Source organism: Lithobates pipiens, unplaced genomic scaffold, assembly GCF_037356315.1.
Source record: "Lithobates pipiens isolate NorthernLeopardFrog02 unplaced genomic scaffold, aLitPip1_a1.2 Scaffold_148, whole genome shotgun sequence".
Classification (NCBI taxonomy): domain Eukaryota; kingdom Metazoa; phylum Chordata; class Amphibia; order Anura; family Ranidae; genus Lithobates; species Lithobates pipiens.
Window position 1 is genome coordinate 18484 of NW_027507737.1, and position 14237 is coordinate 32720.

Consider the following 14237-nt stretch of genomic DNA (forward strand, 5'->3'; position numbering starts at 1 on the left):
TTACCAACCTTTGGCTTGTTTACTGACTACGCTTCTGCTTGATCCCAACCTGCAACCACTTGTTACCAATCTTTGGCTTGTTTACTGGCCACACTTCTGCTTGATCCCAACCTGCTACTGGTACCCCTAGCTTGCTCACCTCCTGATGGGGTGATCCTGAAGACCGCAACCTGGTACTAACATGCAGAAAACTCCATCCCTACCATCAGGAGCTCTGGTGAATATTGCTTAGACCCCCCCCTCATCTCGGGTGAGCCTGTGTCATCCGCCAGGGTGATCTGCTTGTTCACTTACCCTGCTGGTTGATCGGAATCTCTCGACTGCTATGTCTACAGGTCTTCAAGCCAGACCCTGGACCATGACAGATACTCTTTGTTCAGTTTTCAGAGGTTTACAACCACTTTAAAGCCAAGCTGACCTATTCTAATTCTGCTGCATTTGCTCAGGGCATTTAAACGTCAACTTCAGGGCACAAAGGGGTTAAAGCAGTTTTAATATTATGTAAAGGTTTTTTTTTTTTTTTTTTTTTCCTTTATAAACCAGATTTCAGTAATATTTTGGGACAGAACAACATTATTTTGCCAGTATGCCCTTAAAAAACACTTTATTTGATGTTCTCCGTATTAACCATCTGTACTTCATCTGGAGCCGGTCAGGAGCAGCCTTGCCAGGGTCGGATATAGTTAGCTGCTTTCCTTCCGAGTTTTCCTTTTTTTTAATTTTTTTTTATGGAAAGAGCGTTGCTGAACTCCTGTGTCTATTGGCGGGTTGGTGAATCCTAGAAGCACATTGCTGTATTTATGGAGATGTCCTCTTGAGATATTGCCTGTTTTGACCACTTGCCACCTGCTAACAGTACATTTACATGCTAGCAGGTGCCACAGCAACGTACTGGTGCAGCCCAAGCCACTTCCTGTTTTTTGGGCAGATTAGTGCCTTCAGGGGCTCCACAAGCCCCCCAAAAAGTGCTGATGGGCTGCAGGCTGGGCACCAGGGGGATGAAGTTTTAAGTTGTCTGTTAGGGTCACACTGTACAGGGTCAGTGCTGTAACACATCAGTTAATCTAATACTTGTGTATTCTATAGTAACCATGAGAATGTGCTCTAGGCAGGAGGCTGGAGAGTCTGGATGGTGTACCGTCTGTGGGGAATTTAGTATAGATCGTTGGCTCTCTGGATAATGATCTCTGCAATGAGTTCTTCTGTGTATAAAGGGCAGCAGATTTATCGTATTTTGCTGGATTGCATTTTCAATAACTCGATTTGGCCCATATGAATGTGATCATGTCTCTCTCTCTGAATTTAACCTTTTCCCAGTCCTCCTTCTACTTAGATCTTTGCTCTGGACTCTCTGAAAGATGTTCTGTTTATCGACGAGCAGTTAGAAAGGTGCCATGGCAGGAGAAAGATATTAAAGAGGGACCTGAACTAGGGAACCTGCCAAAAAAAAGGCAAACTGAGGATAAAGAACAATCGGCAGTATTGCCTGTAAGATTACTGCAGTTGTATGTTTGCCCAATTACTGGCTTGCCATGTCTTGTTTTGCATTATGTCTTTATGTGGAGGTGGCCATCTGGGTAAAGGAGCAGGGCTTTGCTTCCTTATGTCATAGTTTCCCTAACGACTGCTGGGGTAATTCTAGTGGTGGCATAAGCACAGATCCACAGAATAGGTAAAGCAGAAGTAGGGAGATCCTTGCACCACAAGTCCTCAGGAACAGCTTCATCCATGGTAACAACAATGAGCAGCACAGTAGTTGGACTTAGCCCCAGGTATTGCTTGTGGTTCCCCTTAATCCTTTCCCCATTACTGCCCTACTATGCCCTTGTTTTGCTTGGGGTCTGTGTGTGGAGGTGACCGTCTTGGTAGAGGAGCAGGGCTTTGCTTTCTTATGTCATAGCTGCCCTCCTGATGACTGATGGGGTAATGATAGTGGAGCAGGGATTTGCTTCCTCATGTCAGAGCTGCCCTCCTGATGCATAGTGGGGTAATGGTAGAGGAAGCACAGATCCTCAGAATGGGTGAAGCACAAGCAGGGGCGATCCTTGTACCACAAGTCCTCAGGTACAGCTTCCTCACAAGCACAGTAGTAGGACTTAGACACCAGTATTACTTGTGGTCTCCCTTTAACTAATCCGTTCACCATTACTGACAGACTATGCCTTGTTCTGCTTAGTGTCTGTGTGTGAAGGTGGCCATCTTGCTAGAGGGAGCGCTTTGCTTCCTCCTGTCAGAGCTGCTCACTGGTGGTCAGATAACTAGTGGGGTAATGATAGAAGTGGAGGAAGCACAGATCCACAGAATGGATGAAGCAGGGATATCCTTGCACGCAGGTCTTCAGGTACAGATTGCTCTGCAGCAAGGTGAGCAATGAGCAGCACAGTAGTAGCCCTTATCCACAAGTATTGCTTGTGGGCTCCCTTCAACGAATCCTTTCCCCCTTAATGACCTGCTATGCCTTTTTCTGCTTGGTTAAAGTGGTTGTAAACCCTTACAAACCACTTTGACCTACAGGTAAGCCTACATTAAGGCTTACCTGTAGGTCCAAGAAATATCTCCCAAACCTATACGGTTTAGGAGATATTTGCCCGAAGATGGGCACCGCTGTCTACGGTGCATGCGCCGTAGACAGCGGCGCGCAGGCACACTGAGCGTGGCATTCTCGATAACGTAGATGCCGCGCGTCTCGGCTCACGTGCGCCTGCGCGGGAGTGACGTCATCGCGGCTTCGCCAAATGACAGCGGCGGAGCTGCGAGACCCACCGAGAAGATGGATGCGGCGGACTACAGGGGACAGCGGTGACTTCGCTGGCTCCTGTGTCAGGTAAGTGACACATAATGGACTACTATGCGATGCATAGTAGTCCATTATGCTTTACCTTTGTAGGGAATGAAAGAGGAAGTAAACTCATCAGGGTTTACTTCCTCTTTAAGTTTGTGGAAGTGGACAACATCTTGGCAGAGGAGCAGGGCTTTGCTTTCTCATGTCAGAGCTGCCCTCCTGATGAATAGTGGGGTAATGATAGGTAGGTAGAAGCACAGGTCCTCAGAATGAGTGAATCGCAAGCAGGGAGATCCTTGCACTCCAAGTCTTCAGGTACAGCTTAGCCACCAGTATTGCTTGTGGTCTCCCTTCAACAAATCCGATTCCCCCGTTACTGACCTACTATGCCTTGTTCTGCTTGGTGTCAGTGTGTGGAGGTGACCATCTTGGAAGAGGCAGCGCTTTGCTTCCTTATGTCACAGTTGCTCCCTGATGACTGGTGATCAGATGACTGACAGAGTAATGATAGAAGTGGAGGAAGCACAGATCCACAGAGTGGATGAAGTAGAAGCAGGGAGATCCTTGCACTGCAGGTTCTCGGGTACAGCTTCCTCCCCAGCATGGAGAACAGACAGCAGCACAGTAGTGGCATCACCAAATCGTTGGATCTCCTCTAGCTAGAAAGAACCCAGCAGCGAGGTGTTAAATGTCACCTCTGCTCTCTGGTGTCACGTTCCCTGGCCCTTACAGCGCAAACTGCACTCCATTTAGCTTCAGTGGAAAACAGATGAGACATCAGAGTTCTAAAAAGACCCCTGATGTCTCATTATAAAGAACCTGTATTAAAAAATATATCACAAAGGATATACACCCAAGAACACCCCCTTCTAAAAGGAAGTGACTGATATCAGGAGTGCCCGCGCAGCGCCTGGATATCACAAAGAGGACAAAGGACAGATTTTTTTTGGGGGGTGCTGCTTGGGCATAATGTCCTTTTCTCAATCCCTCTAACATAGTAAATCCTGACGTCTTCAGGTCTGGTCCTCTTTAAGCGGACGATTGGTTACGAGTATCTAAAATAAAATAACAAGCAGATGTTGCTGAATTGATGCTGCCTGAATCAAATACTCAGAATGCTAAAAAGAAGAAAAGCTGAGATGAGGAGCAGCAGACAAACGATTCCCTATCTGGGTGACCGCAGGAGGATCCCTAATATCTTCCAGCTCTCCATAAATTAATTTACACAATGGCTTTGACAGAAGATAGTAAATCTAAATTTAACACAAAGGAGGACCACATGTCTTTCACCTGTCTGTACATGCCGTACTCATTTGTGGAAATGACGGAAACTTGTATTCATGCACATTTAGGTGTTGGGTGAATGGAGGAATCCACAAGAGATTCCCCGATATCCCCAAATATTTAAGTACCTGAGATGTTGCCCTGCCCCCTCCCCCCATCCTTTCCTGGAGTGTCCCCCACATTTTGTCCGCTGTCACTGCTGGTGCGCAAGGCTTTGCAGTGTCTACACCTATAAAGTGTTAAAATTATGAGCTCTGGTTTACAAATGACCCATCGGACATGACAACATTTTAGTATAGGAAGATATGCTTCAATAGTGTAGAGGTTCTGTTCCAATGCGTTTCGACCAAATAAGTCGCAGTTTTCTTCAGTGGGGACTAAGTTGTCTCTAAGCCATACTTGGGTCGTCGCCGTCTTCTCCTTCTCTTCCGTCGCCTCCTTCTCTTTCGTCGCAGTCTTCTCCTCCTTCTCTTTCGTCGCAGTCTTCTCCTCCTTCTCTTTCGTCGCAGTCTTCTCCTCCTTCTCTTTCGTCGCAGTCTTCTCCTCCTTCTCTTTCGTCGCCGTCTTCTCCTTCTCGTCAGTCGCCGTCTTCTCCTTCTCGTCAGTCGCCGTCTTCTCCTTCTCGTCAGTCGCCGTCTTCTCCTTCTCGTCAGTCGCCGTCTTCTCCTTCTCGTCAGTCGCCGTCTTCTCCTTCTCCTCTTCCGTCTCCTCCTTCCCGTCCGTCGTCGTCGTCGTTGTCTCCTTCTCTTCCTTCTGGAGATCAGCTTTAATTCTCCGTCTTCTCCTTCTCTGTCGTCTTTGTCGTCTTCTCCTTCTCCTTCTTGTCCTTCTCCTTCTCTGTCGTCTGCTCCTTCTCCTTTTCCTCCGTCTGGAGATCAGCTTTAATTCTCCTCCTTATCCTTCTCCTCCTTCTCTGTTGTCTTCTCCGCCAAACTGCACCCAATACACATCTGCAAGGTCATGCCCCTGCTTTTACATTTTACATTTTTTGTTTTGTTTTTTCTTATTTGTTTTACATTTTTTATTTTACACTGTCATTATTGGCACCTTTAACGCAAGAAAAACTCAAGAAAAATATCCCTTTTGATTTCTATGTATGTCTGCACACTAGTTTGTTATGCTTCCATTGTGGTGTTAAAAATCCAGCTTGGTGCATTTTTGGTCAGTTAAAAAAAAAAATGCACAAAAAACACGCCTCCCAGTTCAAATGCAGTGAAACGCAGCAAGAATGCATCATTAACCCACCCGTGTTGCGTTTTTGATGAAGTTTTTGAGTCACATGACCTATGAAAAACCCACCATAAGCACAGTAATCGTGGTAAAATGCGTGGCAAGAAATGCAGTGCGTTTTCGGTGCCATTATCAGTACCTTTTCTATTATAACACCATTTTAAGGTGAAATGTTTCGGCGGCCAAAATTTCGGTGCATCTGTACTACTTATTGCATACAAAGGTTCCTCTGACTGAGTCGGAGATCATGACAACATCTGCCCACCTCTCCAACTCAGCCAACCAAGGGAAGCCTTGTATCCACTCATAAAATAGAAATCTCCCTCTGAGTGGCTGAGCAGTGCTCATCCCGACTCAGTTTTTTCTGGGAGTGGGACAGGACATTCCCCCTCTGTTGGACCACCAGCTTGGTCCAAATGAACTATTTGAACTTCACTAAAATGTGGAGATCAGCTTTAATGCTCCTCCTTCTCTGTAGTCTTCTCCTGCATCTTCTCCTCCGTCTTCTTCTCCTCCATCTCCATAGTCGTTCTTCCGTCGTTGTCTTCTCCTTCTCTTCCGTCTTCTCCTTCTTCTCCTCCTCCTCCTCCTTCTCCGTCTTCTCCTTCTCCTCCGTCTTCTCCTTCTCCATCTGGAGATCAGCTTTAATTCTTCTTCTTCTTCTTGTCCTTCTTCTCCTCCTTCTTCTTGTCCTTCTCCTTCTCCTTCTTCTTGTCCTTCTCCTTGTCCTTGTCCTTCTCCTTGTCCTTCTTCTTGTCCTTCTCCTTCTCCTTCTTCTTGTCCTTCTCCTTCTCCTTCTCCTTCTTCTTGTCCTTCTCCTTCTCCTTGTCCTTCTCCTTCTCCTTCTTCTTGTCCTTCTCCTTCTCCTTCTCCTTCTTCTTGTCCTTCTCCTTCTCCTTCTCCTTCTTCTTGTCCTTCTCCTTCTCCTTCTTCTTGTCCTTGTCCTTCTCCTTCTTCTTGTCCTTCTCCTTCTCCTTCTTCTTGTCCTTCTCCTTCTCCTTCTTCTTGTCCTTCTCCTTCTTCTTGTCCTTCTCCTTCTCCTTCTTCTTGTCCTTCTCCTCCTTGTCCTTCTCCTTGTCCTTCTTCTCCTTCTCCTTCTTCTTGTCCTTCTTCTCCTTCTCCTTCTTCTTGTCCTTCTTCTCCTTCTTCTTGTCCTTCTTCTCCTTCTTCTTGTCCTTCTTCTCCTTCTTCTTGTCCTTCTTCTCCTTCTTCTTGTCCTTCTTGTCCTTCTTCTTGTCCTTCTTGTCCTTCTTGTCCTTCTTCTTGTCCTTCTTCTCCTTCTCCTTCTTCTTGTCCTTCTTCTCCTTCTTCTTGTCCTTCTTGTCCTTCTTCTTGTCCTTCTTGTCCTTCTTCTTGTCCTTCTTCTCCTTCTCCTTCTTCTTGTCCTTCTTCTCCTTCTTCTTGTCCTTCTTCTCCTTCTTCTTGTCCTTCTTCTCCTTCTTCTTGTCCTTCTTCTCCTTCTTCTTGTCCTTCTTGTCCTTCTTCTTGTCCTTCTTGTCCTTCTTCTTGTCCTTCTTGTCCTTCTTCTTGTCCTTCTTGTCCTTCTTCTTGTCCTTCTTGTCCTTCTTCTTGTCCTTCTTGTCCTTCTTCTTGTCCTTCTTCTTGTCCTTCTCCTCCTTCTCCTTCTCAGTTTTCTCCTTCTCCTTCTCAGTCTCCTCCTTCTCCTCCTCCGTCGTCTTCTCCTTCTGATCCTTCTCTGTTCGGCTTTAAACCAATGTTGGCAATGAATGAGAATAATAAAACAGTCCTGTTGAAAAATGTGCACAACTTTAGTCCTCTGTGTCATGTATTGCCCTTTAACATTGGTGATGATGGCTTGCAGTCTTTTTGTGGTAGTTGTGAAATAAGGACCTTTTTTTATTTTCTCATGTTGGTATAACGGCCCATTCTTTTTACTAAAAGCTATAAACTGTAAATTCTTTGGGGAAATCTCAAACATCTGATGATAGACAAAGTGTCTCGGTGATGTGGCGGTCAGGAGGTTCTGATGGCCATCACTCCAGAACCTTCAAGCTGAACTCCGGGGACAAAACAAAAAAAGCTATTTTTTGCAGTGGGGCTACCCCCCCCCCCCCCCCCCAAATGACACAGGGGTTAATTGTTCATTTCTGCCTTGGGGTACCATTACCTTACTCCTCCATCCCCAGACAGCCGTTGCTCAGCTCTTTTCAGTGATGCCACAGGTTTTAGGTGGTCCCTCAGAATCCCCACGTACAATACAGAACAGAACAGTTAACCGTCCACCCTAGATAAGAGGTTGCAAGGACCTGTAGGGGACGTTGGATCTAGTAAGTAAAGGTCTTTTTTAGTACTCCAGGCGTAAATGAGCATTTAACACTTCTAGTAAAGGAGGACCTCCCCCAGTATGGGGATTTTGTTTTGCTTCACCTGGAGTGCAAAGCTTTCTTCTGCAGTCGCTGAAGGCTCATCTTGGCCTTATGTTTTTAATCTCTTGTGCTCATCCCGACTCAGTGAGAAAGCCCTCATGCCGAGCTTCCTGGGGTGATAAATATAAATATTTATTTTTTAGATAATATGAAGCATTCACCCATTGCAACTAAATTCCCTGTGCTGCTGGAGCTCACAGCCCCCCCCCCCCCCCCCGAACAGCAGAGACCCCCCCCCCCCCACCAGGAGATGTGTGGTGTGCTTCTCCTCTTGACTCTTCTTTACACATTGTGTTTGAGGTTGAGACCACGATGTTCGGTATTGGTCTCATCATGCCAAATGGTTTTCTTTCAGAAGCTGAGACTCCTTGCTGAAAAGTCCCCGCCCGTGGGACAATTGGCAATGTAAAAGATGTATCATTTTTTAAGGAAACATGAGTGATCGGGCCAAACCTTTTTATTTTATTTCCTATGGGATTCAAATTCTTTAACTGTAGGGGATAACAGAATGGCCAATCATAAAACAAAACATGGCAACAAGTAAACCAATGAAATGACCCCTGTTCAAAATTCTGCACCCCCTTAGTACTTAAAGTGGAGGGCCACCCTGAAAACAAAAAAAATATTAAAAATTACAAAAAAATATTTTAAAAAAAAATGAAAAAAATTTTTTTTTTTACTTACCAGAAATGCCTGTTGCTAGGCACTTTCTCCTAATCTTCCTCTTCCTCCTCCGCGGAGATCTTCTGTCTTCTGTCTTCGTCGCGGCGTCTTCTGGGTAATGAGTCGCGCTGTGTTCTGGGAACTGTGTGTTCCAGAACACAGCGCGTCCCATTCAGAAAGCGCTGCGGGACTCGCGCATGCGCAGTAGCTGCGGGACTCGCGCATGCGCAGTAGGAAACGGGCAGTGAAGCCGTAAGACTCCACTGCCTGTTTCCCTTCCAAGGAATGGCAGCACCGGGACCCGAGAGCCGAGGGACGGGTCGGCCTCGGGCGGCCGACATCGCGGGCACCCTGGACAGGTGAGTGTGTTGATTAAGTCAGCAGCTGCAGTGTTTGCAGCTGCTGACTTTTTTTTTTTTTTTTTTGTATAACCGGCCCTCCTCTTTAATACTGTGTATTGCCCCCTTTTAGCATCAGTGACAGGTTCGTGATTGCAGGGTGCCAGAAGCTGTGAGGCATGTCAAGGTGTCCCCCCCCCCCCCCCCGCCCCTGGGACAATTGGCAATGCCCTCGGATGCCCACCTAGGACTACCATTATGCTGCCAGGACCACCAGGGATTGGCACCACACTGGACCACCAGGTATGCCACCCTAGACCACCAGGGAAATGCCAATTGGTGCCCATCCCCAATGCCTGCCAGTGCCATCAGTGGTGCCTAACAATGCCATCTAGCAGTGCCACCAATAAGTGCCCATCAGTGCAGCCTATGAGTGCCTATCGGTGCCCATCGTCGGTGCTCATTGGTGCCACCTTATCAGTGCCCGTCGGTAAGGGAGAAAATTTAGTTATTTTACAAAATAGACAGAAACAAAAGAAAAACTATTTAATTTTTTTTTCAAAATTTTAGGTTTTAACAAAAAATAAAAAACGCAGAGGTAATCAAATACCACCAAAAGAAATCTCTATTTGTGGGAACAAAATGATAAAAATTCTGTTTGGGTACAGTGTAGCATGACTGCGCAATTGTCATTTAAACGGCAGCAGCGCTGAAAGCTGAAATCTGGCTTGGGCAGGAAGAGGGGAAAGTGCCCCCGTATTGAGGTGGTTAAATAAGTTTTATTTTTTTTTTATTTTTTTTGTACGATCAGTCAGCTTTTCATTATCAATGCAAAATGTCACCATCTCTGCCAGGGGGAGGGCAAAAAGCTTTTGAACACATCCGTGTATGAAGAGTTTGTGAACTGGCACGATGGCTTCCTTTGCTGCATGGAGTCGCTCTTCAGGTTCCAGGGATTCATAATTGGTTAGGTATGGCATGATACAACGTTCTCCTTGACCTCACCGCACATCTCCGGCAGGACTAATCCTGAAGTTGGGAACGCCCTTCGCCTTCTGCTTCAGGATTGCAACACCGGCGGTGGAGATATTACCTCGTTTTAGGAGAGTTTAGCTGACTTTAATGGCCCAGGGATATTATTATATTAGTAGAACACCATCCAGAAGCTGTAATTATTTCATGTGGTTTCATCGTCAAGCTGTGATGAAATAGAACATCTGTCAGTTACAGCAATTGTAATCGCGAGTGAATGCGGGCGACCTGTCATTTCCGGGGCTTTCTTCGTCTCTTGTGTGCAAAGATTATACAACTGGACCCTGGTAGTGAAAAGAGAGGTCCACTGATCACCAATCTTTTTTACACCCCCTCCCAGTCATTCAGAACTTTAAACAGGAAGGGGCTGAAGAGATAGTAAAGCTAACATTAAAGAGGAGGTGCAGCCACCGCCATTCCTGGTAAGGGAACCCGGCAGTAAAGCCTTTCGGCTTCACGGACGGTTCCCTACTGCGCATGCTCAAAGCGCACTACACTTTCCATTTGGTCCGGCGGCAGAAGGAGGAGGGAGCCAAACTTCAGAGAGACGGCGCCGCTGCCCCGTCTCCCGGAAGTGGGGATAGGTACCTGTCAAAAACAGGTACCCATTCCCCCAAATGTGGCAACTGAGGGGGGGAGGAGACGAATAAGTTTTAAAAATGCTACCACCCGATCTTCCCCTGTCCCCCCGCCATCCCTGATCTTCCCCTGTCCCCCCGCCATCCCTGATCTTCCCCTGTTCCCCTGTCACTCCCCAATCTTTCCCTCCTTGCCTGATCTTCCCCTGCCCCTCCCCGATCTTCCCCTCCATCCCCGATCTTCCCCTGTCCCTCCCCAATCTTCCCCTGTCCCTCCATGCCTGATCTTGCCCGCCATCCCCGATCTTCCCCTCCATCCCCAATCTTCCCTTGTCCCCCCGCCATCCCCGATCTTCCCCCGTCCCTGATCTTCTCCGCCATCCCCGATCTTCCCCTGTCCTATTCCATGCCCAATCTTCTCCGCCATCCCCGATCTTCCCCTGTCCCATTCCATGCCCAATCTTCTCCGCCATCCCCAATCTTCCCCTGTCCCTCCGCCATTCCCTGTCCCCCCCGCAATGCCCAATCTTCCCCTGTCCCCCTCCATCCCCGATCTTCCCCTGTCCCCCCGCAATGCCCGATCTTCCCCTGTCCCCTTCCATACCCGATCATCCCTCCGCCATGCCCGATCTTCGATCGTCCCTCCGCCATGCCCGATCTTCGATCGTCCCTCCGCCATGCCCGATCTTCGATCGTCCCTCCGCCATGCCCGATCTTCATCCGTCCCTCCGCCATGCCCGATCTTCATCCGTCCCTCCGCCATGCCCGATCTTCATCCGTCCCTCCGCCATGCCCGATCTTCATCCGTCCCTCCCGCCATGCCCGATCTTAATCTGTCCCTCCCGCCATGCCCCGCATCCCTCCCGCCATGCCCGATCTTCCCGCATCCCTCCATCCCCTAACTCCCCCTGCCCCACCATCTTGGTCCCTAAAGTCTCGGAGTGCTTCTAGTAGGTGGGAACGGGGGCCATTGGCGCTCTTCTGTGTTCGCTCCTGCCTGTCGCCCTCTTACAGAGGTAAAAAATTATTTGCATCACTGGTTTGGTTTCCAGGCGGATATGTAGACGACACGCCGGCTTTAGTTGGGCTTTCAGATATTTTATTCTTTTGTCGATGTGAAGCTTTTGTTAATGGTCTTCTTGGGAATGATAAATAAAAAGTAACCGAGGAGCAGAAATCCCTTTCGTGGAGGAAATGATGCTCTAACCCGTCTTACAATTTATTTATCCTCTCCAGCGAGACATAACACTGCATTGTGTCAATATTTGAGTCTCCGTGCATTTTCATCCTACGTCTGTGCAGAGTGGGATTTCTCTATACAGCTTAGACAAAGGGCAGGCCACCTAGACCTAGTCAAAGGGGTAGGCAACCTCTGCATTCCAGCTGTGGTGCAACTATAAGTCCCCTGAGGCATTGCAGGACTCTTGGCAGCCACATACATGACTCCCAGAGGTAGCTGCATGATGGGATTTGCAGTCTCGCCAATGCGGGAGTGCAGAGGATGTCTACCCCTGGCTTTAACCAAAGATGAGGAGAATGCAATGATTGTCACCTGATCCAACCAATGACACTTGGATTGTTATAGGTTTTCCTATTTCTCGGGACATACACTACCTAACTTAACATTGAGCTGTGGTCAGATCAATAACGGCTACTGTCCTGACAAGCAAGTCTGGTGACAGGAATAGGAGAAAACTGCTTAGCATGGAGTTAATGTGGAACTGAGCCATAAATCAGTCTGCAGCCGTGTTGCATGCTGGCAGTTCCTCGGCTGCAGCCATGTTGTATGCTGGCAGTTCCTTGTTCCTCAGCTGCAGCGGTGTTGCATGCTGGCAGTTCCTTGTTCCTTGGCTGCAGCCGTCTTGCATGCTGGCAGTTCCTTGTTCCTCAGCTGCAGCCGTGTTGCATGCTGGCAGTTCCTTGTTCCTTGGCTGCAGCCGTCTTGCATGCTGGCAGTTCCTTTTTCCTCGGCTGCTGCTGTGTTGCATGCTGGCAGCTCCTCGGCTGCTGCCGTGTTGCATACTGTCAGCTCCTCGGCTTCTGCCTTGTTGCACGCTGTACAAAAAGCTAGCCACTGCCCCCACCTATATAACTGGCCTTTGTAGCAAAGAGCATTGGAGGGCAACACGTTTAAAAAACAGGGGTTCTGCACGCATTTGAAAATGCATGCGTAAGCTAAATAGCCCTAGCAGGGCACCCTGTTACCTGTAGTCCCTACCTCTGACTTTTAAGAGGCTCCACAGTGGAAGCACATGCATTCTGAGGGATAAAGGGTGTCGCGTACCTGGTTGGGGGCCAAAGTGCAGAGAGGGCTCCTCTTGCAGCTAAGTGCAGTACACCCCTTAAGTACACCCCTTAAGATGGTACAGAAGGTGTAGTGCCCAAAGAAGCACAGGTTGTCAGATAGATTCAGGAGAGAAGAGCCGGTGGACACCTGAAGAATACCGGATAATGCAGGATACACGGGCTGGGATCCTCAGTAAGAGCCCATTCACACAGGGGCAACTCCTGATCCGACTTCAGGTCGCCCCAAGTCGCCTCAGGTCGGACAACATTTAAAAAGCAATGTAAGTGAATGAGAGCCGTCTTAATGCACACTACTGAAGTCGCTCCGACTTCATAAAAGGTTCCTGTACTACTTCTATCCGACTTGTAGGCGACCGGTACCCATTGATTTCAATGGAGATCGCCTCCAAGTCGGATCTCCGTCCTTACGGAGGCGACTTTGACAGAATTATTAGCTCTGAAGGGGGAACTCCACGCCAAATTTCTGAAAAAAATTTGGCGTGGGTTCCCCCTCCGAGAGCATACCAGGCCCTTAGGTCTGGTATGGATTCCAAGGGGAACCCCCTACGCCGAAAAAACGGCGTGGGGGTCCCCCCCAGATCCACACCAGACCCTTATCCGAGCACGCTACCCGGCCGGCCAGGAAAGGGGGTGGGGACGAGCGGGCGGCCCCCCCCCTCCTGAGCCGTACCAGGCCGCGTGCCCTCAACATGGGGGGGGTGCCTTGGGGGAGGGGGGGCGTGCGGCCCCCCCACCCCAAAGCACCTTGTCCCCATGTCGATGAGGACAAGGGCCTCTTCCCGACAACCCTGGCCGTTGGTTGTCGGGGTCTGCGGGCGGGGGGCTTATCGGAATCCGGGAGCCCCCTTTAATAAGGGGGCCCCCGGATACCGGCCCCCCACCCTATGTGAATGAGTATGGGGTACAATGTACCCCTACCCATTCACCTGTGGAAAAAAAGTACAAAAAAAAAACACAACACAGGGAAAAAATATTTTATTGCACAGCTCCGGGGGTCTTCCGTCTTCGGGGGTCTTCTCGCCGGACTCCTCCGCTATCTTCTTGTAGCTCTTTTGCTAGCGGAGGAGTCCGGCTTTCTTCCTCCCCGCCGCCGGCCTCTTCTCCCGACTTCGGGGGTCTTGTCCCCCTCTTCGGTTCTTCTGCCGGGCCACCGCGCCTTCTTATAGCTCTTTTACAGGCGGTGGCCCGGTCTTCTGTCGCCGCCGCCGCCTTCCGTTCTTCTTCTTCTTCTTCTTCTTCTTCTTCTTCTTCTCCAGGAGATGTTGACACGACGCTCTCTCCGGCCACAATGCCAGGGACGCGCTCCGCTGCCACTTATATAGGGACAATGGGGCGGTGTCACATGGGTTGATGTCACATGGGTTGGTCACATGGGTTGATGTCACATGGTGACCCCGCCCCCTTACCATGTGACATCAACCCATGTGACCAACCCATGTGACATCAACCCATGTGACACCGCCCCATTGTCCCTATATAAGTGGCAGCGGAGCGCGTCCCTGGCATTGTGGCCGGAGAGAGCGTCGTGTCAACATCTCCTGGAGAAGAAGAAGAAGAAGAACGGAAGGCGGCGGCGGCGACAGAAGACCGGGCCACCGCCTGTAAAAGAGCTATAAGAAGGCGCGGTGGCCCGGCA